A 9,687-nucleotide genomic window follows, 5' to 3' on the forward strand; every position below is an offset into this window, starting at 1 on the left:
CCTGGCTGGCTTTTGACACTTGCCCCTTGTGCCAGCACTGACAGTGCACTGGGATCGAGCTGGAGCTGTCAACGCAATCAAGTAACGCCCTCTGCCCTGCCAAACTTGGCTCTTTACACTTGTTAACACCAAGTGCAGCTGTTGTGCAAGGCCCTTCTCCACTGGCTCTGGGTCCGACGATCTGACACACCATGGGAGATGCTCCCCAGCCATTTCGGGACACCTGTTCTGCAAGTGGAGGTGAAGTTACCGGGGGAGACATAGAAGAGTCCAAATCAAGCCCACAGGAGCAGCTGCCTCACTTCACCTTTAGAGGCAATTCCCAGATTCAACAGCCACAGATAAGATGAAATGACCAACCTGTTCCCTCTCCTCTGGAGTATTCCAGAAGTGATAGAGTCTCCAGATGTGGTTTGGGAACCCCTGGGAGCTGTGGTCAGCCAGGGGTTCAGCCCAGGACACAAGAGGGGCAGGAGACATCCACAACCATTTTTCCCAAGGCACTGTGTCATTAGATAGAGCATCATGGGACTGACCTTGGAACTTGTGGGGGGATTCTGCCAGCTGGTTGAGCAAAGCAACAGTAAATAACTCCAAACAGATATTTTGAGATATTCTGTCAAAAAGTGTTGAAAGTGCATCACTATTTCCAAATAGTACTGTTTGGGAGAGAGAAGAAGGTAGCGAAAGAGCACAAATCATGGCATTTCAATTTTTCTGCTTGATTGGAGTGTATAATAGATTCAAAAGAGACTTTTTTTTTTTTTAATGGGTGGAAGTTCCCTTTCTTCCTCAGCTCCACTATCAAACAAGCAATATCAGAAAACACAAAAAAGATTGCTCAAAGATATGATTCTTAAATGTACTTACACCATGGTGACTTTCTCTGTCACAGAATCAATCTGATGTGCCCTGTTGATTTTTTGTAAATCTGCTTGAGAAAGAAAATTTGCACTGTCCTTTTCTATTAAAAGAAAGAACTTGGAGAACTAAGGTTTGCGTCTGGATTTCTTCTCAAAGACAAGTTGTGTCTCATGCTCCAAGGGAATATGTTTTGTATATAGAAGAGAGAAAGATGGGTTTTGGCACCCAGATCCACTGCTGACATTTTTCTTTGGTGGCTGTTTTGAGAAAACTCCCAAACACAGACTGTCAGATCCCAACATACAGACACTTGCGAGGCACCACACCCTCTGCTAGTAGCTGACAGATGCACTGATTTCCCATCCTGAAAAGGAGATGGCCAGAGTCAGCCTGAAGAGCTTCTGTGGGATTTAATTCTTGCCTTCCAGAAGTCATGTCCTGGACAGCAGACCTGTATCCTCCTGGAGATCGAGGGCCAAGATGGGAACAAGATGATCTGCACAAAGCTGGCTCCGAGCAAGGTTTTACTCCTGTCTTTCCACTTATATTGAATCAATGTGTTACCTATAACAAGTTCTATTAGAGGAGTGTTGTAAGCCATGTAATTTATGTAAATAAAATCCATTATGCTGCTTAGAATTTTATTCTTTTATGGTTGAGAAATGCAGTCTCTCACTCTCTCATGGAAAGATGGGTTGGTTATGTTTATGTCCTGAATTCAGCTGCTATACCACTTTGAAAGACCAAAAAAGCTCCCTCTTGTAAATTCTATCAAGTATTTGCAATTTTGCTTCTTCCTCAAAAAGAATTCTTTAAAAACAACAACAAAAAAATTCTTTGTTTAAATTTTAATTGTTTCCACATCACCATTTCGACTACAGTTGCTCTGAATGATAAAAGGTATGCAGAAAAATCCAATCCATGAATGCATTATACATTTGTTCCCAACAGGGGATCTGTTCTTTCATCATGTTAATGCTAAGCTGAATTATTCAATTAATTCCAACACTTCTCTGGGCTTCATTCCCCAATTCCTCTTTTGTAATACCAAGAGTCAAACCATCAATTGATTGGATGTCTTTCTTTGGCAGTTAGTTAAGTAGTGTGTACACTGTTTAATTCTATTTGTTAAGCATTTCCAAGTCAGGAGAAGTAGCCATGTGCTGCAGTTAGACAGCAGCAGGTTTAACTTTCTTTGTGTTCAAGCCAACAGATGAGAGAGAGAAGCAAACATGGGAGGTGAAGTGGACACACAGAGGGAGATGTGGCCACTCACGTGTCTTTCCTGAGCTGGGCTGTCATTAACATGCATCAGACACTGGCAATCAAGAGGTGGTCATTTGGAAATATCACACAAGGTCTTATTTTCAGCATTTGCATTAATGATAACACAAGCCAAGAAGCAAAATTCAAAACTGCCCTGTTGATGTCACCAGCTGACAATGTAGTAGAGCTCCAAAATGTTCAGTCTTTGCTTGCAAGTAAATGTAAAGGCCCTGCAGAGCTTTTGATAGAGCAGATCCTGATCCCCAGACACATCTGGAAGAAAGCAAAGGCAGCACAAACTCCTGCCAGAGCAGGGCCAGCACATAAGATTCAGTGAAAGATGAATCACTGATGAAGAGGAAGAAGTTTCCCACTGACTTAGCCTTCCATCTGCCCTGGAGCTTGGTTTTCAAAGCTTCACAGCTTTGACAACATGGACGGACATCAGTGGGAGTGAGCAGGGCCGTATCGTTCTGAAGTCAGACCCAACGCACCAACTTGTCAGACATTTCTCAGCCAAGCTGCAGCGAGCAAAGTGCAGTGTTTCTCTGCAGGTCTCACCCACCAATTGCCAAACATTGCCTGTGTGCTGAGCAACATCTATCAAATACAAATAAGTACCACCTCTGTTGCATTTTCCATAAGGCAGGACTCATGAAATTTGCTATCATTCCATGTTGTTTACCATCAATAGACTTTAACAGAGAGCATTAGTGTTCTGATCATCTAATGCATTTGCTTCAATAAACAGGCTACTGAAAAAAAATCTTTAAAAGGCTCTAGATCCATTAAGAAGGACATAATGTTTCAAAATCACCATAATTCTTAAAACAGTTATTTGTTATTTGGCATTATAGTTGATTTAGTGACCTGTTTTTCTTCCATGCGTGAATTTCTGTTCTTACACTGCCTGTGCAATAATGTGGGGACTGACTCCAAAAGCTCTGACAGAGAACAAAAGACATACTGCCCTTTGATCAGACTCCGACAGGAGATTGATAGTCCAGAGAGCAACATGTGCTGCATTAAACAACACGCTCTATAATTTGCTCAAGGCACAGGATGACCTCCCCTGCAAACATCCCTTAACATTTTATGTCTTCTCTGCCGTCTTGCCAGAATAAAAACAAACTGAGTGGGAAAACAATGCTGTGTCAGATCCCAGTGCGTTGCAAGCACCAGCAAACTCTCTTTCCTAGCGTACCCCTGGATTCCCATCTGCAAGCAATACCCAGGAATTCATGGCTTTGTTCTCTCCAGGAAACTACAAGGGAAGCACAGATGGACGACACAGAGATGATGTGAGAGTGCTACAGTAGAACAATGCACTGTCTGCAGATTCTCTTATAAAATACTTACCAGAGCATTCATCTTGTGACCATATATTAGCTGCTAGTCATTAATTTTCTTAGTCTGAAAAGCTTTTATCAAATCAAGCAGTAGATAAAACATGAGAATTAGGCAAACCACACCTTAAATATATGCCATAATCAAAGCAGGCAGCTCACAGACAACCAGCTCAGTGATAAAATGAGCCACAGCTAAAACTCTTCTTCATGTCTATGAAAACAGTCACATTCATAGACAAATCTGCATTGATGCAGTCTCGAACAGCTGCTCAGTGTCACCTGTTGGATCACCTGGGTTTAGGGTGCTGCTTCAGAAGCAGCTCATTGGGACATGTCACCAGCCCCACAGCCCTGCGTATGGACAAGGCTGGAGGTCTGTGTCTCTTGTTCAGGGCTCAGCACAAAAGCAACCAACAGCTTTAGCTGTCACAGTGCCTCCTACACATCAAACTTCCCCTGCTTCTCAAGGGACAGCAACTTTCCTCCTCCCTCTCTTACTATAGAGTTTTCTCTCTCTCTCTTTTTTTTTTCTTTTAATCCCATTGTTCTTCATATTCCCTTGTGCCCACTAAGTAATTTGTAGTCCTCCTGCATGTTTACACTCTTTCAGATATGTGGAAATTAAAAGTTTCCTTCCCCTTAGCTGACACGTACATAATATATTTAACTTCTTTAATCTTTCTTCAAGGAGGCAATCCATCCCAGTTCTTAATACTTTTGGGTCATCTCTGAACTTCAGAACATTTGTCCGTATCTCTCAAGCACCTAGATATTCAAGAGTGAATGCTGTAATCTTGGTGGAGGAAAGTTAGATCATCCCACCTACAATTTAGACATCCGCCACTTACTGCAATTAATCTTCTCAGTTGTTAAGACTGGGATCACTGGGACAGCCCATCAAGAAATGACTTGCTGCTACTGAAAATGCAGTCCAGCAAACCAACTATCTATAATACAAACAAAAGATTGTTGGCTACTCAGATATTTTGGACAAAATAAAGACAGCGCTTTGAAGGTAAGAAACTTTCTATACACCTGCACACACAGGAAACAGAAATAAAATGAGCAGAGTGCATATACTGGTGAGAATGCTCCTCTCTGAATCACTCTTGTTTCAGCATTTTCTTGCAATGCCCAAAAGGAAAATGGATTACTTAGCACAGACCAGTTACTTGTTGGCTAAGACATACAATACCCAGGTAGGACCAACTGACCTTTGCTTATCCCCTTAGCTGGGACTCCCAGCTAAGCATTAATGCACTCACCCCCCTGCCCAAGATGCCTGCTGAGCACTCACCAGCCACGCATCCATCAGCCAGGAGGTGACGGGTTGGCCTTCACTGATTCTTGGAGCAAGCTGGTCCTTGATCTTTCCAAGTCACTGTCTCCTCGCTCTCTCCATTATTTTTTTTCCTTAGGATTTCAGACCTTTTTGCAGCAGTATTTTTCTCTTGAGACCTTGAGTTACTAATTATAAGGGCTTCAACAATTCCACTTCTCTCTGTGCTTTTCTTGCCTGTCTGCCTTCATGTAGAGTTCAACAGCGGTTTTCTCCATCCAGCTGAGGTGGGTTTTCAGAGATGTGCTGCAGGGAAAAGGAGTAGATGGTAAGACAGAGTGGAGGTGAGGGGCAGAAATAAGGACTGTGAGAGAGGAGTCCCAGTTTCAGGAATGGCCCCATAGATATTAACTCTTTCAAGCATTCCAAGTGTCCCCTTGCACACCCACATATTGGGTTCACAAGCCTCTGTTGTCTCCCTCCAGTCCTCCCAGCCCCTTGTCAGATCTTTCACATCAGCTCTGTTAGAGTTAGTACTCAAGGCCACTGGACTGAAACCAGCACTCTGTGTATACAGATGTAGAAAATGATAGTTCATGCCCCAGAAACCTTATTGTTTGTTAAAACAAAACAAGACTTAACTGATGAGACTGGGTATGGCAGGAAGGTTAGAGAAATGACACAGAATCATTTTGGTTGGAAGAGATCCTCAAGGTTGAGTCCATTAACCTAACACTGGCACTACATAAATCATCTGGTAGCAGCCTTCTGCTGTTCAGGAACATGAAACCTAATTCAATGCTCAATGTAGATTTTTGGAATAATCTGAAACCCGGTCCTTCTTCTGTTAGCACTCTGCAAGGTGAATTGGTGGGGAAATGGGCCCTCAGACCCATCAGTTAAAACAGTTGTCAGCTCTTCAGCTGGTGAGTGAACAGGCTAGATGCGTGCAGGAGAAAGCCTCATTCTTCAGTCCATGAACCAAAGAGCATCCAGCCAGGCTTCTATACACCCAGAGACAGTCCCGGTCTCTAGGTGCCTTGTTCCTCCTCTGATTTCTCACTTCTCCCCTCCCTTGGTGTGCAGCTATCTACAGATCAGCATTTACGTGATTCAGTCTTTTATGAATGGTTGCTTATTTTCAGAGACCTTCTTAAAAATATTTTTCTTTACTGCATTGCTTTTTTACCCCTTCTGCAGTTTCTCATTCTTGCCTTATTTCCTGCTCTGTCCCAACACCACCTTCCTTCTCTGGGAGCCCTCACTTTCTCTTACTCGGCATGAAGCTGGGCCTGAAGTTGTGCAACTTCAGGGTTGAGGAAGAAATGAGAAATGCTCGTGTTGGGCACTTTCAGGCCAGCAGGTATGTAGAGACGAATCAGATTTACCTGGTCTGTGGCATGTCCTTTCTCCCATGCATGTTCCTTCTTCCCAAAGAATCATAGAACCATTTTTGGTTGGAAGAGGCCCTCAAGATTGCCAAGTCCAACTGTTAACCTAACAAAGAGGGCTGGTAACCGGAATTTGTCAGCATTTTTGCTATTACCTTGGAGAAAAAAACCCTGCAACTCTCTGAAGGGGAAAAAGTTTCAGTAAGGTTTCCTACAAGAGCAAAAATCATTCGGATGCACCCTGGACTGCAGTGCAGATCCTCTGCTGTTGCAGAGCCAGACACTACACTCCATGAGTGACATGGGTTAGTGCCAGTGTTGGGTTAATGGCTGGACTCGATGATCTTGAGGGTCTCTTACAAATTAAATGATTCTGTGATTCTGTTCTATTTATCCATGCCAATACCTGCATGATCAGCAAGATGCCCTTCCTATGCGTGCACACACATACACATTTGTGGATGGAAAAGCAATGTGTTGATAGGATAAACAAGTTATTTGTGGTCTTACAGACAGTGTAGAAACCAAACGCAGATTTGTGTGTCATAGCTACATGACGTTTTTTTATGCTTACTGCAAACATGTAGGGAACATGTTGTGGTTTACTGCGATCCTATGGAGGTGCATCTTTCTTTTTTTCTCTCCCAGTAACAGAATGCTGTTTTAAGTCAGGGCATCTTTAAGACAGACATAAAGCTCATTGCATGAGGCAACCTACGTGTGCCTTGTCCTCCCTCCCTGGCATTACCTATTCTATTAGAGAGATTGGGCTGAAGCTCAGATCACATGCAGCCAGAATGAAAGCTGGCTTAAATACCCAAACCAGAATGGTTTAAAAAATTCATGACTGGTTGTGTACTCCTTCCTTTCCTATAATAGCAAGAGCTGCTCAGAATTCACTGCCTTGGCAGTATGGTGCCTCTTTTGCTTCATTTCGATTAAAAATGGATGTGGCTCAGGACATGTCCTACCCACCAGTTAAACACTCTCTGTTTGAGCAGCATGGAGGGCAGCAGCTTCACATCCTTGTATTTCCCTCTCCTTCCACAACCCAGAAAGTCAACACATTCCCTTAGCTTATTTGCAGAACCGTCTTCAAATTTGTTTCTGTACCAGCAACTCAGAAGAGGAATTAGCTTAATACTTACTCTGCAAGGAATTCTGCAGATTTTTCCCTTAAAACCTTGTAAATCTGATACATTAAATGGTGTCACTTTGTTTATCAGTTGCCTTGAAAACAGATACTCATATGCAGCGAAGGCACCTGAAATTATGTATTTTAATAGTACAGACAAGCCAGTTTCTCTTGTTTGTATTGAATTAAAAGCTTCATTCTAGTCCCTTTTAATTTTTTTTTTTTTTTTTTATCCTGGGGACAACTTGCATTCCTTCCTGAAAATACAGCACATTAGCTCATTACCTGATTTACTGTGCCCAGTAGTTCTTAAAGGAGGACCTCTCCAGAGGGAGGTACATCTCCAATCACAACAAACAGATTCAGGAAGGGCAACATCTCATTCCTATTGGCCTGACACAGTAGACAATGGGTATTACTTCTATATATTTGTCTACATGAAGGACAGGGCAAAATTTTATTTACCGCTCCTCTTCCCTCTGCTCATTTTGCGACCTGCTCCGCAACTCACTCTTGTAGGGAAACGTTAAAGCCAGGATCAAACATACTCAGAATTACAGGCTCCTACATTAGCATTTCAGGTCTCAAATGCGATTTTACAACACTGTTAGAATAAGCTCCCAGTGCTGAAGTTTCTCAGAATATGAGCTACGTTTCAGAGATGGGTTCACTACTGCGATGAGATATAAACCCATGCCATTAGTTAAAGAGTTAATGAAATAGCTCTTGTCAAACTACAGTTGTTTAGGAAAAAGTTATTATAAGAAATGTCAATGGGAAAACCCCTATGCCACTCGTCTTCTACAGAGACACTTTACTTCTCTCACATTGCTATCAGCATGTAATCCATGAGGATTATGTGGGTGCAAAGCTGATGCATAAGAGATGAGGAGAATAAGCCCATGATGAATAATGAAATGTAGACCAAGACCTTCAGAACAGGACATTATACTGTAAATGGAGATTCACCTCCCCTCCTCCCTCAGCATTTTACACTTCAATTTTCACAACAACAAACATGGCAGATTAGAATTTTTGTATTTGCACATACTGAGAGATTTGTTGGCAGGGTCAAGGAGAATATTGTTTAAAAATAAAACCACCCAAAAGGTGTTTTTATGGGAAGCCAAACAGCAGCGACAACGCACTGGGGAAAGAGCCTCAGCCTCACAGAATGGGCACCTGACCTTTTGGGTGTCTAATCTCACCAGGAACTATTTGGTGAAAAATGGATCTGAATAGATGTGAGTTATATCAGACATTTCCCAGCAGTCCTCTGCTTAGGAGCAGGCATGGATGGCTCCATTGACAAGACTGTTTGAAATTTCACTTACTGGAAATTTTGCTTCCGAAAGTCCATTTTGGAAAGCACATCTCTTTTCTGATGAAATCACTGTTTCTGTAGACAACAGGAGAGTAAAGGATGCAATTTACCCAGCATCCTTTTGGCCACATAGGGAAGGTACAAACTGGATGGGTAAGTAAAAAAAATGGTTGGAGCACTGAGCTTATAGGTAGGGGCTGAAGAGACAAAGTCCAACCTGTAGTCAGATATCAGTGACATTCTTCAGTGGTCAGCACAGGGAGTACTGCTGTTTGATATCCTCATCAGCACAGCCCCACTGGTTTGGGAATTCCACCCAACTGGAGGAGGAACAGCTGGTTTTCTAGAGGGTAAGGTGAAGGGACTTCAACTGACGAGAGGGTTGACCTGACAAGAAATATCATGAGCTAGTAGAAGGCAAGGGTGCTGAGACCCTGGCACAGGTTTCCCAGAGAAGCGGTGGATGCCACATCCCTGGAGACATCCCAGGCCAGGCTAGATGGGGCTCTGAGCAACCTGAGCTGGGTGCTGATGTCCCTGCTCATGGCAGGGGTGGGACTGGATGAGCTTGGAAGGTCCATTCCAACCCAAAATGTTCTGTGATTCCAAGGCAAACACAAAACCTGAATCTGGAACAAAATAATCTCATACACTGGGACTGGCTGTTGAGCAATGAGCTTTCAGGAGCTCTGCAGAAAAGGACATGGGGATCCTGGTAAAGAGCAAGCTGAAAATGAGCCAGCATGAATGGAAGCTCCATTTGACCTGATTCTGAAATGTAAATAAACTTTTGCTTTTGTGCTTCCAAAGAACATAACCATACTTCTTTCTAGTGAGAATGTTAAGTACATTGAGAACTGCCCTGGCTGGGTTCACACAAGCTGTGACCAGCTGGAGACCTCGTCCCCGTGTTCCCTTCTCGAGTCGGTAACCATCTCCTGAGGACAAGCTGCCAGAAGAAACAGGATTAGGGAAACTAATGCACACACAAAGCACATGTTACAGGGAAGATGATGCTCCATTTAAAGCATTAATCCAAGGCATGCAGTTATAGATGATGTCAAATTTGCATTAGAGCA

This window comes from Patagioenas fasciata, chromosome 4 (assembly GCF_037038585.1).
Source record: "Patagioenas fasciata isolate bPatFas1 chromosome 4, bPatFas1.hap1, whole genome shotgun sequence".
NCBI classification, from domain to species: Eukaryota; Metazoa; Chordata; class Aves; order Columbiformes; family Columbidae; genus Patagioenas; species Patagioenas fasciata.